Genomic DNA, 20,013 nt, shown 5'->3' with positions numbered 1-20,013 from the left:
CTCATTTTACAGGAAACAAAGGTATAAAAAGTAACTTGCAGGATGAGATTTTATCTTTGTTGCTGGAAAGGTATATATTTATATATCTTCCCCAATTGGTTTTAAAATATTTGACTCAAAGCTCATGAAAATCCCTGAACAAGGAAGGTTCACTGTTGTAAAAGGTTCATATTTTATGTAAGTGTGTAAGTCCTTGAAAAAATCCTAAAGAATGTTCATCCCATGTTGAAGTTACCTTTGATTCTTTATACTTTCAGGCATTTAACAAACTTGTTGCAATGTGCATGTATTGCTGAATTTTAAGCATTGTGAAAGACATTTTACCTGAATTATCTCAAGTTCTCCCAATACCATGAGGTAGGTACTATTTTGCCTTCATAGATTTTAGAAATGGAAGCACAGAGAGGTCTGCTAACTACTTTAGGTCACACAGCTGGTAAAGTGGTGGTTTCAACTCAACAGCCTAAATCTGGATGGATGAGTGCCTTAAGGGCAGAAGTCCCAGGGTGCTGGGACTCAGAAGGGTTCCTAATTCAGGCTGAAGGGTCAAACAAGGCTTCCTCTTAGAGGAGCAGATGGTCATCAGAGAACAGTGCTTGCACATAGTATGTACACACTAACTGTTTGACAAATAAGTTGATTAACCTAACAAAGTGGGTAGAATTAGGGTGAGGAAGGGCATCCCAAGCAGAATAAGTCTTAGCTCCAAATCCAACCTGGACGTTATTTCAATATTCTGGTGCTGCAAGTCCAGGAATGACTCTCCCTTTGGGAACTAGTGTATCCTGGCAGGTGCCAGAGGTGCCAACTTGATAAGCTGGAAACAGGCAAAATCTTCTATGCTGACAGTCCAGACAAGGCTGAAGAGCTGGTAAGACTCAAAGATGAACTGGTGCCAGGCAAGAAGCCCAGTGCAAGGCTCAGCCTGTTTGCTCAAACCCCCTGGTTAGCTCATCCACTGTTTCCAAAGTGATTTCCCTAGGATTATTCTGGACCAAGTAGGGACCTAAGGGGCAGTGGTTTTCAAATACCTTTTGCTTGTATTTCTCACAAAACATGTTTTTACATTCACATCTAAAATTTTTGAATCATAAGTTTATTTTTTATTTTTTATTATAAATTTATTTATTTTAATTGGAGGCTAATTACTTTACAATATTGTATTGGTTTTGCCATACATCAACATGAATCTGCCACGGGTATACACGTGTTCCCCATCCTGAACCCCCCTCCCACCTCCCTCCCCGTACCATCCCTCTGGGTCATCCCAGTGCACCAGCCCCAAGCATCCTGCATCATGCATCGAACCTGGACTGGCGATTTGTTTCATATATGATATTATACATGTTTCAATGCCACTCTCCCAAATCATCCCACCCTCTCCCATAGAGTCCAAAAGACTGTTCTATACATCTGTGTCTCTCTTGCTGTCTTGCATAAAGGGTTATTGTTACCATCTTTCTAAATTCCATATATATGTGTTAGTATACTGTATTGGTGTTTTTCTTTCTGGCTTACTTTACTCTGTAAAACAGGCTCCAGTTTCATTCACCTCATTAGAACTGATTCAAATGTATTCTTTTTAATGGCTGAGTAATGCTCCATTGTGTATATGTACCACAGCTTTCTTATCCATTCATCTGCTGATGGACATCTAGGTTGCTTCCATGTCCTGACTATTATAAACACAGTACTGTGATGAACATTGGGGTACACGTGTCTCTTTCAATTCTGGTTTCCTCGGTGTGTATGCCCAGCAGTGGGATTGCTGGGTTTAAATAGTTTCAAAGGATGTATTTTTTCTAGTGGTTTTTTTTTTTTTTTTTTTTTTTTTTATGTTCTGAACATACCTTAAATGTGTTTTTGTTGAAAACGGGTTTAGTTCATCTCGATTATGGAAAGTATTCTTATAACCAAATTGGCAATGCCAATCCCATCTGATAAATCACACTTTCTATTTTCTTAATTTTTAAAACAAAATTAATTATTTATTTTGGCTTCACTGGGTCTTTGTTGCTGCTTGCAGACTTTCTCCATCTTCTTTGCATGGGCTTCACATTGCGGTGGCTTCTCTTGTTGTGGAGCACAGGCTCTGGACCCACAGCTTCAGCTGTTGCAGCACTGTGGTCTCAGCAGTTGAGGCTTGGCTCATGGGCTCTAGAGCTTCAGTTTCAGTAGGTATCCCCCGAGACCAGGGATCAAACCCATGTGCCCTGAACTGGCAGGCACACTCCCAACCACTGGACTACTGAGGAAGTTCCAGACAAATCATAACTTTCTATCAGGAAACTTAGACTTCACATTTTAGCTCAAATAATAGTGTTCATGTACATCTTGGGGACATGTATCTTACTTCTGATTCTCAGTCCAATAGAGACAGAGATGGAGGGAGGGAGGGAAGGATGAGTGGATACATGAAGGGATGTATGTATGCCTGGATGTGTAGATAAACGGATGAGTAAACAGATGGATGAATGGATGAGTGAATGGACAGATGGGATGGAGACGCTTGTTGCCTGGATAAGATGAAGTACCTCTTCTTTCAATATTTCTTATGGAAGCCCCTAAGCTGGGCATGTTAGGAATTCCTACTGAGAAGCAGGCAGTCTCAACCAGATTTTTATACCAGGAGGAAATGCCCCCATAGTGAATCTAGTGATCATTTCATAAGGAGGGAAGAGAAAGATTGAGAAAGAGATAGGGGAAGGTCATACCTCAGTCATCTTCTAAGGCATATCAGCTTTAGATACATGTGGAAGCTGAGATCCTGGAAACCAAGGCTTTTAAAATTCAAGAGCAACAGTGTGTGGGCTGAGGGGCTGTGGTGCTATGATCTTTTCCTCAACTTTTCCTCCCTCATGCTCTTGCACAGACTCAAAACTGAGAATGTGCAAAGTCACAGAGAAAATTGTAGGAAATTCACCATGGCTGTTGCTGGAAAGAGCAATTCATAAATGTGCTGTTCTCTTTTTAAACTTCCAGTTTGGCTTCATACTGTATCTTGTGTAGGCTTTTATTCCTGAAGGCTGGCTAAAATTCATAGGCTTAAACTACTGGACTCAAAAATACTGGGTAGTTGCAATATCTATCTACCTCCTTATAATAATTGGCTGTGTGCTTTTATTTATTCATTTTAAATTGACATGATAAGGACTCACCACACAATTCCATTCATACAATCACAGAAGAAATACCAAGAAGAAACCACCTCAGCATCAAGAGCTAATTCTTATCAATGGAACTGATGTATAAAAAATTCTTTTTTTTTTTTTTTCAAATATTCTTTCTTACAGCCAAGGGACTTTGCAACAAAAACTGAATGCAGGCATGTGAGCATTAAGCATTTATAAGTTTTTGGCATTATAATGTTGGCCATAATTAATCAACTGTCTCTTTTTGAGGTGTAAAACAATATAAACTGAACTTTTGAGATTAAGTACCATTAATATTATAAATGTTCTCAAATATGAGTTATAAATGATGTTATAATGTGATTTCTTTTGTTTTGTGATTCCTATTCTTCTTGTGTGAAACCTGTAGGACTGTAAGCTGTGTTAAAGATTGTAAGCCTCAGTGGAAAGGGTGAACTTCCATATTTTTTGTCTTGAAAAGTTGGCTGGAGGACTGAATCTGTCTTAGAGGGATAGGCTAAGAGAAGTCAGATGAGTGACACAAGTCACTGGAACAGGAGAAGCAACTGATGAGTCAAGGTCCCCTCCCCAGGGGTAAATGTTATTCCTTAAAATGAGATGCTTCACTGAGGACCTGACTCCACCTGCTGAGAGCTGCTGCAGAGGGACACTGCCAGAGGCTCTGGGAGCAGAGGCCCACTTCCCACTCACACTTGTCTGGAGACCCACTGCAGACAGGAGACCACTGCTCCTCCTGCCCAGACTTCTCCTTGGAGAGGTTCCTTACCCTCTTTTCTATATTCCCAACTTCGACTAACATGTCTTGCATGCTAATTGCTTGCAATAAACCAAGTGATTTGTGAACTGAATATCGGCCATGTTTTATTTATCTCCAAGCCATGATGTGTGCCTGTACTTACTGCTGGGCCCTGTGACAAACATTGGGAACCTTCACTGAACCAAACTTGGATCTGATTGCCTGCATGCTGTAAAGCCAATTTACTGACACTGGGTTGTAGTAAAGAAAAGTAGAGGGCTCCAAGCAAGGAGCCCAAGGGAGCTAGTGCCCAAAATACTTGAACTCCCTGATGGGTTTCTAGAAAGCTTTTTTTTGGAAAGCATTTTCAAAGCCCAGGTAAGGGTGTGGAGTCCCAGGGTATGTGATCAACTTGGGCACAAGTTTCTGGTTGATTGATGGTGAGATAACAGGACAGTGTCACTTTATCAATCCTCAGGCTCCAGTAGATCTGGGGGCTATGTGCTCATGGTCATCAAATAGTTAATTTCTTCTGTTTGGCAGAGGTTTCAGCATCTGTGAAACAGCTCAGGAAATGTGCAGCAAATGCTGTTGTCTAAGTGCTCAGAGAGGAACTGAAGCAGAGGATGGGGAGGGCTCTGTCCCAGGAAGGCTGCATAGAGTCCAGTGTGATTACAGAGCCATGGAGAGAAAAAGCAGCAGACATTCCAGGGGGTTGAGAATGATTAAATGTGGAGATTGAAGAAAAGAGGGAAGTCAAGGTTGACTTCTGGGGTCGTGGCAATAACTTAAGCAATGAGTGGTGCCTTTATCTCCTTGAGAGGCTGGAATCCTGGCAGTAGGGTAGGGGTGGAGCACAGAGGTGCCCGAGAATTAGAGCTGGAGGTGGAATTCCATGGTTATGGATTGGAAATCAGCAGTGGCTTCTGGGCTGCATGAGATATCCTGAGAGGCAGCAAAGGGGTGGGATTGAAAAGGGATTGGTCCTAGAGATTTGCAAACTCTGCAAGGGGAGGGAGGAGCCAACAAAAGACTGGGTCAGCCCTCCAGCCTCCTTCTTCACTCTGCTCAGGGCTATGTCCTAGGGCTAGAGCCCCTCTCTAGGTAAGGCTGGTAGAAGTGTGGGGCATGGGGTGGGTGCTGTCCTGGCCCCCTAGCTTTACGACTTGCTCTGTCTCTCACTGGCTCATGAGAAATGCACCTTCCTAGGCCTCCATTACTCTGAAATTGGGGATATTAAAATAGTAGTGCCACAAGAGGAGAAAATGAAGACCAGGAGGAAATGAGGAAGAACTAAAGTATTTGTTTTAAAAACATGGTTGGGAGGTGAAATTGACAGTGTCTTTGGAGGCAATGGTATAAGTGAGAGCTTTGGAGCTTAGGGGACGCAGACTTTTGATTCTGTCTCTAGTCCCTCGACATGAGGGCTGAACTATATCCTCAATCTACTTCTTCAGAGTATTTCTGACTGGGGATAGATTTGGAAATAGTCACTTTTTCTACATTTCCTTCATTGTTAGAAGATTGGTTAAGTTCTTTTTCTAACAACAAAAGGAATAACATTTACTGTTGCTGCTGCTGCTGCTAAGTCGCTTCAGTCATGTCTGACTCTGCAACCCCATAGACGGCAGCCCAGCAGGCTCCCCCATCCCTGGGATTCTCCAGGCAAGAACACTGGAATGGGTTGCCATTTCCTTCTCCAATGCATGAAAGTGAAAAGTGAAAGTGAAGTCGCTCAGTCGTATCCGACTCTTAGTGACCTCATGGACTGCAGCCTACCGGGCTCCTCCTTATGATCATATAAATTTAAGCACACACATAACTAGAAAAGCAACTTCTTGTTTTTCCCCATGAGTACAAAATGGGTTGCTTTTCTACTACTAAACCTTAAGCTTTGAATTCTATTAATATGTCATGTGGTTTGCTTGAATTCTAGGCCGTGAGACACAGCTGCACATGAGACCAAGTTCTGCTGTGCAGAAAACTCATCCTCCTTCCAGGACAAGGACCTCTGTGGGTGAGCAGTGGTAAAAAACATAATTCAGCCAATTTGAAGGTCAAATTGGGGAGCATCCCCTCTAGCAACCAGAAGGGACTAGCTCACAGACTTTCCACAAATGGAAGGTTTTTGATAAGAAGAAGGGTGGGGCAGAGAGCCCTTAGGGAAAGAAAAGATTAGTTTTAGGCCAGGACATCTTTTGAGGGAAAAGAATGGCAGTTTCATCACATAGAAAGCTTCTTCCTCTGGGTGCAGGCTGTGGAGAAGGCCCACAGGACAGATTATCTCCTTGGTGCCAATCAGAAAATTCCAATCCCGTTGGCTTAGATTACATTACTCGGAAAGGTGGAAACTGCAAGTAAGTCAAGTGTGGAGTCTAGGATTGGTGTCTGGGCTTTAGCATAAGTGATGTCATTTTGGGCTTGTGGTTTTTCTTTAGCATCAGCTAAGACTTGATAGTTGAGTGTCTTGGTAAATGGAAAAGTGGAGGGGGTGTGGGAGCACACATATTTTAGTGAATCAGGGAAACTGACCGTTTGGACTGATGAGGAATGAGTTTAGGGTGGGGATCCTTCACCTGGAGCTTTGGTGGTTTGATATTATTAGCAGAACCATGACTTTCTCACTACTAGAAATCACAGCTTTTTTCACTTCATGTTACAGTTTTGCAGGTATTACGAAACACAGTCTTATACTTTGTCAAAATTCAAAAACAGTTTAGATCTGCCAATCTTAAATAATAGGTTAAGAAGCTCACATATTCTGTATCTCAAAGTATTATTTTGATAACTGTATCATGCTAAAATCCACTCAGATATGAATGAAAATTCCAGTCTTTCCTGCCGGAGATCCTAGACACCTTAAAATTCTATCCACTCTGGGTTCAGAACCCCTAAATCAATATGGACAGCAAAAGTTTAAACACCGAGTCTGGAGCAAACTTGGCAAGGTTCAAGTCAGGCTTGGAGTGCCATCAAAAGGGGTTTAGCACAGAAAGACTCAAGAAGCTTTTAATCCATGCAGTAATGAGCGCTGATTTATGTTCTAAGGAACTTGCTCTAACAATATACAACAGGAGGGTGAACTCTGGAGACAGGAAACACGAAAGACTAGAAACATTTGGCAATATACACACCAAAGATATGGGGGGGGGGGGTGCAGGGGTGCGTAACTGTTTCAATGTGACATTTAATCATTCTATTCCTACTCATCTTATGTGACAATACGTTATGTTAAGTAGTTCAAAATGGAGTAACAGTGGCCAATGTGAGCCTCCACGAAGATTGCTTTTAAACATCTGATATTAGACTATGAATATTTAAATGTGACATATTGAGTGTTAATATGGGTAAGGAATTTGTTTGCTAAGGGCCAAGGTTTGACTTCACCAGAACAGGAGCAAGTGATGGAGACAAGACCCCTTGGGGCTTAACTGGTACTCCCTATTACTCCTTAAAATGAGACCACTGAACTGGGCAACTAGAAGGCTCTTGTCTGGGGACTGAGCCCACGCAGGTGGAGGCTCTGTGACTTCCTGCTCACACTAGTCCTGAGACTCATTTCCTGGGATGGAGTGGGAGGGGCGCCACTCTTTCTTACTTACATGACTAACTTACGGTGCCTGCGTGATTGTGTACAATAAATAGAGCGAATTGTAGATTGAATTTGGCTCTGTTTCACAGTCTTCAATTTCAGACTCACCTGGCCTTCCTGCAAGACTGCACCACCACAAACCAATTCCCCCTTAATCAGGGATGGAAAACAGCTTGTTTTGATTTGCATTTTCTTGGCTTGTGACTGCCATCATTTCACATGTTTGTTGTCTACTTGCATTTCCTCCATGCTGAATTAACTTTTCAGAACGGGCAGCCTGTTCTTAGTGTGCTTTTTTTTCCCCCTGCGTTGGCCAGCAATTTTGTGGACTTCCTTTTAGCTAGAGACAGAACAGATCATATTCCCACCCCATTCTTCGTGACCACCCAGAGTTTGGCATTACTGTGTACCTTTCACATTTTAATTACCTGAAAAGTCTAACAGTTCCTGCAGCTCCTTCGAAGGTGGGGAGGAGGGATATTTGGCCCAGCACTGGCCATCATCAGTTTTCTCCAACCATGGAACCAGTTTTGTTAGCATTCCCCTGACTAATAAAATTGAGCATATTTTAATCTATTTACTGTCTATTCTAATTTCTATGGTTTTATATCTATTTACAAAAATGGTTCATACTAGCCACATAACCCACAGCTTGTTTTTTTCCTCTAACGTAGCCAGGACATCTTTAACTAGTGCATTGCATCTCTGGTGTAGTGTCTAGTAGCCACTCTGACTCCTCAGTGGGCACTGAGCTCCTTTGGCTCAATCCTTCTCTTATTGAAGGGCATTATTTTCTGAGTCTTTGTCATGAAAAACCCAGGACTGAACATTTTGTTAAGTCCTGGTGGTTTCACTCCTGGAGTAGCTTTTCAAGGGAGAGTATATGTTATTATTTCTGATTTTATTAGGTGTTCCAAGTTCCTAAAAAGTCATAACTATTCCCAGTTCAGATAGGTAATAGTGATCCCATTTTTTTACATTATACCCTCAACTTCTGGGCTTGGGCAACTTATCATGTTTAGTATGCATTGCTTTCAATTCTCCTTTTTTTTAAATTTAGTTTATCAATTTACACAAAATTTTATTATAAGAAACATGAAGGATTTTTGTGGTGGTTTAGAATTTGTTATTCTCTCTTCTGTGAAGTACTTTCCTGTTTAGCTTTTTTGCAGTTTATAACTCTTTAATGACAGTTGTCTGTTCTGTATTGTTAAATGGACTGTTCTGCACATGGAACCTTTTTTAAATCTTGAACATTGTATTAATTTTTCTTTATATTCATCTGATGAGGATTATGTGTTTGTTTTTACCTTTTGGATCACTATTTGATTATTTTAAAGTTTTGCCACAATATCATTTATTTCATTTGTTTTTTTTTTAAATTTATAACCATACATTTGCAAATTTATCTTTTAATATCCTCACATCGGGTCTTTTTTCATGCTTAATTTTGTACACTGTAATTTTTTCTCTTTAAGGAAAATGCTTACTTGTGTTTTGATTTTATTCTTAACAGTTTTCTTTTAAATTTCTACTTTTATCTCAGCGTTTTGTCTTTTCTTTTCTTGGTTTTGATTTAGCCATGTTGTTTAGGGTACAAAGATATTTATATTTGTGGATTACCATAACTGAAAATTTTCTTTGCTTCATTTCATACTTTTGACCTGAATTATGCTTTATTGGTCAGTGTTACCTTCTTCATGCTTTAATTTTGTCAGCATTTATATGTACAATTTTGCCCTTATTTCCAGTTTTCTTTGGTAGTTTGCTTTAATACTATTTGTAGGACATATAGAGCAGTCTTGTTGCTGAACTGAACTTGATATCACTCACCAGATATACAGCAGCCAATCTACTGACACTGGGTCATAAGGAAAGTGCAGCATCTATTTGCAGGGCACCAAGCAAGGAGAATAGGTAGCTAATGATCAAAGGACCTGAACTCCTTGCTTGGTGCCCTGAAAATTAACACTGTGCTTTTCCTTCACCAAAACGTGGTGTCAATAGACTGAATTTGCTACAAGTGAACCTAAGTTCAATTATGTAACAATTTTGGTGACCATGAAAAGACCACCACCCCAACTGGGTATCTTTGCAGCACACTGGCTCCTGGCAGGAGAGGGCTCTAAGATTCTGTCCAGCAGCTTCCTGAACACCTTTGTCTCAGGGACAACCCAGAGCATCTGCCACCAACTGGGGGTCCATGGCCCTTGGTGCTTTCATGGTGAAGGAAACAAGGCACTTACTTGAGACATTTCTGCTTAGTAGAAGGGCTCGTGTATGATGACACCAGGGTATTCATTTCACCACTTGGCTATGTCTGTGGTGGGATATTGATTTAGGGGATTTTCTGTATTGGACTAAGGAATCTGTAGCTCTGAGAGATGCCTTGTGCTTGTGTGCTTGCTTGCTTCCTTGATGTTTGATAGTACCAGCTGTGAACAACAAAGATGGGTAGTCAGAGCTCTGCTCCATCTTGTAGCCCGTTAGGGTATATTTTGCAGAATTGAAAGATTTTTAGTTAAGCACCTCAGAAAAGGAGAAAAAATGGTATTCCATGTTAACACTGTTTAGCCTCAGGACATCTTAAGATCTGGAGAACACTGCTCCCTAATGGCTCTCTAAATTATAACACTGTCTTTGAACCAGAACTATTTTGTGAAAGGGGAGGAAAATGGGAGGATGCTTCTTATGTACAGCCCTTATGCTATTGATTCAAACTGAGTCTTATTAGATTAAAATGTAGCATGCATGGAATTATGATACAGAAAGAAATTTCCTCCAATAAAGAGATTTTAAAAGGTTTACCCTATCCTCAGGAATCAAGAGATGGGGAATTAATTCAGCAAATAAATTCTCCTAGATATCCATCACAACTGCCTCTGTATGGCGGGCAAAATACGGAAGCAGGGGCTGGAGCCATAGATCCCACAGTAGCCAATTCATTCTCACCTGCCCTGGCAGGAGCTGAGGAAGGAGGGGTTGTCTTCCTCTCGTACCCGACAGAGCTTCCATTTTGGTCAAGAAACCACTAATGTTCATTCAGGGTGATTTCCACTGAGGCAGATTCACATTGGAGGAATAAATGCCCAAGATCATCCAGCAGGATTCATGTGGATCCACTCTCCCTTTTCAACCTCAGACATGTTGAATTGCAAAAATAATATGCCAACCTACTGGCATGACCCTACCAGGATGGAAAATTCATTCTCTTTCATCTTTGCCAACCCAATTGGGTTGATATCAAAGTTTGCTAACCACTCCATCGGCTGAGGAAGAGAAGAGGATGGAAATATTGTGTTGACTAAAAAATTCGTACGTGTTTTTCTGTACAATGTTATGGAAAACCCTGAACAAACTTTTTGTGAACCCAATAGAAAAGGCTAGAGAAGAGGTAGGTAGAATGCATGTTGTTGCCCCTGGCAAACCCATCGCAGCACCAGCAGCAAAAGCAATTCCCATCATAGATCCAGACTGGGAGGAGAGTGACCTAGGAGATAAAGTTGGAATTGAGCATTACAAGGAGTGCATCATGATAGGGCTCCAAAAGGGAGAACCAATGTTGGAGCTTTCATAAGGTGCAAGGAGTGTGCAAAGAGCCCCAGGAAAACCCCTGAGGTTTTGGAAGAGAATGTACAGGGCATATCGCCAATATGCAGATGTGGATCCAGATAATCCAGAGAATTTCAAATTAGTTAGTTGGACTTTGTGACTTAGAGTGCCCCAGTTGCAGAAAACATAAGGACTTTTTGGCCTGTTGTTATCTCATTTTGTAGAAACTGCTTTCAGTGTTTTATAGTTGGGAGGGAATATAAGATGAAAAAGAGACCCATGAAATGAAGCAGCAAAAGTCCCTTTCGGCAGTGACACTCAGTGGAGAAAGGAGAGACAAAAATCTGAGCAGAGAGTAAGACCCAGAGAACCAAGAGAGTGAAGGGTGGCCCACAGAAAAAGCCCACCAATGGGACATGTAAAAGTGGGTTGGCAGCAGTCCCTATATTAAGACAAGAAGGCAATTGAAAGAAAGTCTGCCTCAGCTTACAAAGGAAACTGGAAGAGGAGGAGAAAGCATTGTTCATACTGGAAACAAGAGAGAGTGACAGAGGATTCTCTGAGGGGACTCTGCTTGGGGAAATAGTCTCCCACCAGGAGCCCTGGGTAACCCTGTTGTGGGAAATAGATTGTCTTTCTGACTGGTACTGGAGCCACTTGCTCTGTTTTGAACACTGGATTCGCAAGGAGTTGGACCCATAGAGTTAATCCAGAAAAGCACTTTGGCAAGAGGATTATCTAGAAAGCCTCTCCAAAAACTGTTTTTGCAATCCCTAGACTATCAGATTGAGGCTCCTAATCTAAAACACAGCTATTTTAATACATGCCAGAGTGCCCAGTTGCATTGCTGGGGCAAGATTTTTTAAGTAAATTAAATGCTAACGTGACTTGCACTCCTGAAATACTGGATATAAAGGTACCACTGGAACAAGCTTGTGCCTTGCAGCTAGCCCTCCTGTCAAGGGATGGGGGAGTGACCACCAGTGTCCCTGAAGACATCTTGCAGCAGGGATGCCTGGGAGCATGGGGTGATAGGTGGGCAGGAAGAGTCTGGATGGCCATAGCAGTTAAGGTGAAACTGAAGCTGGACACTTAGGCTCTGAACTTAAGGCAATATCCCTTAAAGGAGCGAGCAAAACAGGGATGCAGTCCAAAGCTGGATTGGCATTTTGAAATACTTGCTTATTGGACTCCCTCAGTCACTATATAATACTCCCATCCTGCCTTTAAGAAGCCTGGCACTGAGAACTACTTACTGGTTTGTTCAGGACATAAGAGCCATAAATCAGATAGTGAAAGATATTCACCCTGTAGTCCCAAATCCCTATATTCTTCTGATCATCTTATCTGGAAACTTTCATTAGGCTTATGCTAAGTGACTTGAGTCATGTCCAACTCTGTGCGACCCCATAGACAGCAGCCCACCAGACTCCCCCGTCCCTGGGATTCTCCAGGCAAGAACACTGGAGTGGGCTGCCATTTCCTTCTCCAATGCATGAAAGTGAAAAGTGAAAGTGAAGTCGCTCAGTTGTGTCCGACTCTTAGTGACCCCATGGACTGCAGCCTAATAGGCTCCTCCGTCCATGGGATTTTCCAAGCAAGAGTACTGGAGTGGGGTGCCATTGCCTTCTCCATCATTAGGCTTAGCAGAGGTCTTTTTTGTGTGTTATTTTGAGTCCTGAATCCCAAGAGTTATTTGTATTTGTTGGGAAGATCTAGAAACCAAAGCAAGCAGCAATACTGCTGGGCAGTATTGCAAGGACTTAAGAACACCTTCACAGTGTTTGGGAAAGTGCTGCTGCTGCTGCTGCGTCGCTTCAGTCGTGTCCGACTCTGTGCGACCCCATAGATGGCAGCCAACCAGGCTTCCAGTCCCTGGGATTCTCCAGGCAAGAACACTGGAGTGGGTTGCCATTTCCTTCTCCAATGCATGAAAGTGAAAAGTGAAAGTGAAGTCGCTCAGTCGTGTCCAACTCTAGTGACCCCATAAACTGCAGCCTACCAGGCTCCTCCATCCATGGGATTTTCTAGGCAAAAGTACTGGAGTGGGGTGCCATTGCCTTCTCCATGGGAAAGTGCTAGCTAAAGATATAAGGGAGCTCCAGCTACAGGAGGGAGCTCTGCTCAGATATGTGGATGATCCCTTCACAGCTGGCAATACAAAGAACACAAGTGAAAACACTGGGACTACTTTGAACTCTCTGGCCAAATGAGTCTATAATATCTCTTGAAAAAAGGCCCAAATTTCCCAAATGTCAGTGAAATATCTGGGATCCAAACTGAGAAAAGGCCAAAGGAATTGGCTCTAGGACTGCCAAGAGACAGTAGCCAGGGTGCGGTGACCACCACCAAAGGCAGTTGCATCGGTTCCTGGAATGGCAGGGTTCTGCTGCACTTGGATCCCCAGCTTAAGCTAATAGTTAAACAGTTGTATGAGACCCTAAAAAGGACTCACAATAATGCCTTAGTGGGAACTGGAGAATGTCAAGAGACTTTCCTAACAATGAAGAAAATAACTACAGACTGCTCCTGTTCTGTGTTTGCCAGGTTTGAAAAAGTCATTTGATTTTTTTAAACATATAAGACAGGTAGTGAGACTGGAGGGGCTTCCCTGGTAGCTCAGCTTGTACAAAATCTGCCTGGAATGCTGAAGACACTGGTTTGAATCCTGGTTCTGGAAGATCCCCTGGAGAAGGGATAGGCTACCCACTCCAGTATTCTTGGGCTTCCCTGGTGGCTCAGATGGTCAAGAATTCACCTTCGATGCAGGAGATCTGGGTCAGACCCCTGGGTTGGGAAGATTCCCTGGAGAAGGGCATGGCAACCACTCCGGTATTCTTGCCTGGAGAATCCCAGTGGTCAGAGGAGCCTGGTGGGCTACAGTTAATGGGGTCACAAAGAGTCAGACATGACTGAGTGACTAAGTACAGCACAGTGAGACTGGAGGTATTGACCCACAGTCGACGAAATGCCCAGTATACTATTTCACAAAGGCTTTGGACAGTACAATCCAGATGTATTTGAGAGTCATAGCTGCTACTCTGGATTTGTTGCAAGAAGCAGAGGAATTCACTCCAGGATAGCCAACCATGGTGTGTACATCCCACTGTGTGTTGCCACTGTTGGAACAAAAGAGTGGATATTGTCTCACTTTAGACCACTTGGGAGGATATCAGGTAATTTTACTCGATAATTCTAATGTGACCCCAAAGACTGTGTCCTTCTTGAACCCAGCCATTCTGGCCCCGAACCCTTTGGATGGCCCAGAGGCACATGATTATTGGCATATCATTGAGCAGGTGCTTGGATCTGATTATAATTCCCTTTGGAGATCCAAACCTGGAGATGTTCCCAAATGGAAGTAACCTCATAGACCACCAAAACTGAAAGATCAGATATGCAGTGGTAACCTTGCAGGAAATCCTAGGAGTGGAAACTTTGTCATCATGTATCTTTGCCCCAAAAGCTAAAATTATTGCCCTTACTTGACCTTTACATCTCAGTGAAGGTAAAAACGTCAACATCTATACTGACTCGAAATATGCCTTTTCCGCTGTAAACATACGTAGGGTAATTTGGAAAGATAGATTGCTCACTTTTGAAAGAAAAGAAATCAAACATGCCAAAGAAGTTTTGAAACTGCTATACACAGTGCTCAAGCCAAAGTGAAAGTGAAGTCGCTCAGTCGTGTCCGACTCTTTGTGACCCCGTGGACTGTAGTCCACCATGCTCCTCTGTCCACAGTGCTCAAGCCAAAGGAGGTGGCAATTTGCTCATCCCCCAAGACATCTGAGATTTGACTATTTTGTTTTGAAAAGGAACAACATAGCTGGCCAAGCTGCTAGAACAGCCTTCAGGACAAAGCGCCTTTGGTTATAGCCCTGTTAATTTAGCCCCACATACCCTAGGGGCTCAGACAGTAAAGAATCTGCCTGAAATGCAGGAGACCCAGGTTTGATCCCTGGGTCAGGAAGATCCCCTGGAGAAAGGAATGGCTACCCACTCCAACATTCTTGCCTGGAGAATTCCGTGGACAGAGAAGCCTAGTGGATGGGGTCAACAAAGAGTTGGACACAACTGAGCAGCTAACACACTTACACACTCACCTGAGAACCTCGAAATATCAATAGAATGGGGATATGACCTTACCCATTTAGGATCAAATGATAAATGACCAAGGAGTGGTTTTAATTCATGACTATCTAGTGGAGAAAGTAATTGGAGCAATATACATGAGCCCCCATTATAGGCATCCAGTGGATACAGGACTACACTGAAAGACCAAATATGCAAGGACAATTCAAAGAGTACTACAAAAGTGTATGCTTTGCACTAAAAATAATTTCAAGATGAGGACTCCCCGATCCTGCACAGAGTCCAAGCTAGAGGGAAGTGCTTGAGAAAGACTGGCAAGTAGACTTTACAATCATGCCTAAAGTAAACGGAAACTTTACTTACTAGTGGTGGCAGACACCTTTACAGTCTGCTCAGAATCATTCTCTTACTGGATTGAAAAAGTTTCAGAAGTAGTAAAGGTCTTGCTCTATGAGATAATTCCTAGATTTGGGTTACTGAGCTCAATTAATTCAGAGTAATAATCAGATCAGATCAGATCAGATCAGTTGCTCAGTCATGTCCGACTCTTTGCAACCCCATGAATCGCAGCACGCCAGGCCTCCTTGTCCATCACCAACTCCCGGAGTTCACTGAGACTCACGTCCATCAAGTCAGTGATGCCATCCAGACATCTCATCCTCTGTCGTCCCCTTCTCCTCCTGACCCCAATCCCTCCCAGCATCAGAGTCTTTTCCAATGAGTCAATGCTTTGCATGAGGTGGCCAAAGTACTGGAGTTTCAGCTTTAGCATCATTGCTTCCAAAGAAATCCCAGGGCTGATCTCCTTCAGAATGGACTGGTTGGATCTCCTTGCAGTCCAAGGGACTCTCAAGAGTCTTCTCCAACACCACAGTTCAAAAGTATCAATTCTTCAGTGCTCAGCCTTCTTCACAGTCCAATTCTCACATCCATACATGACCATAGGAAAAACCATAGCCTTGACTAGACAAACCTTTGTTGGCAAAGTAATGTCTCTGCTTTTGAATATGCTATCTAGGTTGGTCATAAATTTCCTTCCAAGGAGTAAGCGTCTTTTCATTTCATGGCTGCAGTCACCATCTGCAGTGATTTTGGAGCCCCCCAAAAATAAAGTCTGACACTGTTTCCACTATTTCCCCATCTATTTCCCATGAAGGGATGGGGCCGGATGCCATGATCTTCATTTTCTGAATGTTGAGCTTTAAGCCAACTTTTTCACTCTCCACTTTCACCTTCATCAAGAGGCTTTTGAGTTCCTCTTCACTTTCTGCCATAAGGGTGGTGTCATCTGCATATCTGAGGTTATTGATATTTCTCCCGGCAATCTTGATTCCAGCTTGTGTTTCTTCCAGTCCAGCGTTTCTCATGATGTACTCTGCATAGAAGTTAAATAAACAGGGTGACAATATACAGCCTTGACGTACTCCTTTTCCTATTTGGAACCAGTCTGTTGTTCCATGTCCAGTTCTAACTGTTGCTTCCTGACGTGCATACAAATTTCTCAAGAGGCAGATCAGGTGGTCTGGTATTCCCATCTCTTTCAGAATTTTCCACAGTTTCTTGTGATCCACATAGTCAAAGGCTTTGGCATAATCAATAAAACAGAAATAGATGTTTTTCTGGAACTCTCTTGCTTTTTCCATGATCCAGCGGATGTTGGCAATTTGATCTCTGGTTCCTCTGCCTTTTCTAAAACTAGCTTGAACATCAGGAAGTTCACAGTTCACATATTGCTGAAACCTGGCTTGGAGAATTTTGAGCATTACTTTACTAGCGTGTGAGATGAGTGCAATGTGCGGTAGTTTGAGCATTCTTTGGGATTGCCTTTCTTTGGGATTGGAATGAAAACTGACCTCTTCCAGTCCTGTGGCCACTGCTGAGTTTTCCAAGTTTGCTGGCATATTGAGTGCAGCACTTTCACAGCATCATCTTTCAGGATTTGGAATAGCTCAACTGGAATTCCATCACCTCCACTAGCTTTGTTCGTAGTGATGCTTTCTAAGGCCCACTTGACTCCACATTCCAGGATGTCTGGCTCTAGGTCAGTGATCACACCATCGTGATTATCTGGGTCATGAAGATCTTTTTTGTACAGTTCTTCTGTGTATTCTTGCCACCTCTTCTTAATACCTTCTGCTTCTGTTAGGTCCATACCATTTCTGTCCTTTATCGAGCCCATCTTTGCATGAAATGTTCCTTTGGTATCTCTGATTTTCTTGAAGAGATCTCTAGTCTTTGCCATTCTGTTGTTTTCCTTTATTTCTTAGCATTGATCGCTGAAGAAGGCTTTCTTATCTCTTCTTGCTATTCTTTGGAACTCTGCATTCAGATGTTTATATCTTTCCTTTTCTCCTTTGCTTTTTGCTTCTCTTCTTTTCACAGCTATTTGTAAGGCCTCCCCAGACAGCCATTTTGCTTTTTTGCATTTCTTTTCCATGGGGATGGTCTTGATCCCTGTCTGCTGTACAATGTCATGAACCTCATTCCACAGTTCATCAGGCACTCTATCTATCAGATCTAGTCCCTTAAATCTATTTCTCACTTCCACTGTATAATCATAAGGGATTTGATTTAGGTCATACTCGAGTAGTCTAGTGATTTTCCCTACTTTCTTCAATTTAAGTCTGAATTTGGCAATAAGGAGTTCATGATCTGAGCCACAGGCAGCTCCTGGTCTTGTTTTTGCTGACTGTATAGAGCTTCTCCATCTTTGGCTGCAAAGAATATAATCAATCTGATTTCGGTGTTGACCATCTGGTGATGTCCATGTATAGAGTCTTCTCTTGTGTTGTTGGAAGAGGGTGTTTGTTATGACCAGTGCATTTCCTTGGCAAAACTCTATTAGCCTTTGCCCTGCTTCATTCCATATTCCAAGGCCAAATTTGCCTGTTACTCCAGGTGTTTCTTGACTTCCTACTTTTGCATTCCAGTCCCCTATAATGAAAAAGACATCTTTTTTGGGTGTTAGTTCTAAAAGGTCTTGTAGGTCTTCATAGAACCATTCAACTTCAGCTTCTTCAGCGTTATTGGTTGGGGCATAGACTTGGATTACTGTGATACTGAATGGTTTGCCTTGGAAAGGAACAGAGATCATTCTGTTGTTTTTGAGTTTGCATCCAAGTACTGCATTTCGGACTCTTTTGTTGACCATGATGGCTACTCCATTTCTTCTGAGGGATTCCTGTCTGCAGTAGTAGATATAATGGTCATCTGAGTTAAATTCACCCATTCCAGTCCATTTCAGTTCGCTGATTCCTAGAATGTCGACATTCACTCTTGCCATCTCTTGTTTGACCACTTCCAATTTGCCTTGATTCATGGACCTGACATTCCAGGTTCCTATGCAATATTGCTCTTTACAGCATCGGACCTTGCTTCTATCACCAGTCACATCCATAGCTGGGTATTGTTTTTGCTTTGGCTCCATCCCTTCATTCTTTCTGGAGTTATTTCTCCACTGATCTTCAGTAGCATATTGGGCCCCTACTGACCTGGGGAGTTTCTCTTTCAGTATCCTATCATTTTGCCTTTTCATACTGTTCATGGGGTTCTCAAGGCAAGAATACTGAAGTGGTTTGCCATTCCCTTCTCCAGTGGACCACATTCTGTCAGATCTCTCCACCATGACCCGCCCATCTTGGGTTGCCCCACGGGCATGGCTTAGTTTCTTTGAGTTAGACAAGGCTGTGGTCCTAGTGTGATTAGATTGACTAGTTTTCTGTGAGTATGGTTTCAGTGTGTTTGCCCTCTGATGCCCTCTTGCAACACCTACCGTCTTACTTGGGTTTCTCTTACCTTGGGCGTGGGGTATCTCTTCACAGCTGCTCCAGCAAAGCACAGCCAATGCTCCTTAGACGAGGGGTATCTCCTCACCGCCGCCCTTCCTGACCTTCAACGTGGGATAGCTCCTCTAGGCCCTCCTGTGCCCACGCAGCCATGGCATGGGGTTGGTCCTCCCGGCCACTGCCCCTGGCCTCGGGCGTGGGGTTGCTCCCCTCCGCCGTTCCTGCGCCGTCGTAGTCTGGCACTCTCGGCTTAATTGCTGATGTGAATCAGTAGGTATCTAAAGAATGTGGAATAAATGGAATTTGCATGTATTTTGGAGGCTATGATCAACTAGAAACATACTTTAAAGAGGAAGATAGCTAAAATCTGTCAAGAATTAACTTAACCTGGGAAAGAGTGTTACTGCTTGCATTGCTTAGAATTAGAGTGGGTCCTAGAAGTACACTCCAATTGAGTCCTTATGAAACACTGTATGCTCTATTCTGAGCAGTTATATGATCAGACATGTGATCAAAAGGTAAAAGAACTAGACACTGTAAGATACGTGCGTATGCTGGGGTTAGTTTTAAATGCTATTCCTAAATTCGCTACTAGTAAAGCAATGTTTCCCACAGATGTCCCCCTCCAGCCAAATTCAGCCCTGGTGGGTGAGGACTTAGGTTCTACTACTAAGTCACTCTTTTGTTAAATTGACAGGAATCAAACCGTGGATCCATTGCATACGGGTGAAACTGGCTTCTGACCCAGCAACAAATTCATAGCCCTCAGAAGTTACAGAAAAACAACAAAAAAGCTGACTGAAGCCAGTACTCCTTGCTGCAAGTCTGGACTAGGGCTTCAGTTAAAAACAGAGAAAGTATCTTAGATAACTAGTGAATGACTAGTGGCCATCCATTACAATATTTATAATTGACTGGAGCATTTTTCTGGTTTATTACTTGCTTTTATCCTTTTGTTTACCACTTCATCGAATCATTTTACCTGTGATTATATCATAGTCAAGCAAATCTGTAATTTGTTATGATATTGATAATAGGAGATACTTAAACCTTCCATTATTTTAGCTTAAGCCTTGTGATAAGAGGGTTAGTACCAAAGTT

The 20,013-nt window shown here is 42.5% G+C and overlaps 1 long non-coding RNA gene across 1 annotated transcript; it reads left to right on the top strand.

The window, feature by feature from the left end:
• The first annotated feature begins 1,669 nt into the window (after nucleotides 1-1,669).
• Nucleotides 1,670-19,695, top strand: LOC123334103. Its single transcript, XR_006551875.2, has 3 exons — nucleotides 1,670-4,992; nucleotides 5,825-5,915; nucleotides 19,610-19,695. It is a non-coding gene; the product is annotated as an uncharacterized LOC123334103 (long non-coding RNA).
• Nucleotides 19,696-20,013: the final 318 nt, after the last annotated feature.

The sequence above is a fragment of the Bubalus bubalis genome, chromosome 6 (genome assembly GCF_019923935.1).
Source record: "Bubalus bubalis isolate 160015118507 breed Murrah chromosome 6, NDDB_SH_1, whole genome shotgun sequence".
In the NCBI taxonomy this organism is placed as follows: Eukaryota; Metazoa; Chordata; class Mammalia; order Artiodactyla; family Bovidae; genus Bubalus; species Bubalus bubalis.
The sequence above is the reverse complement of the archived record's forward strand: the minus strand, read 5'-3'. Positions and strand labels throughout refer to the sequence as shown.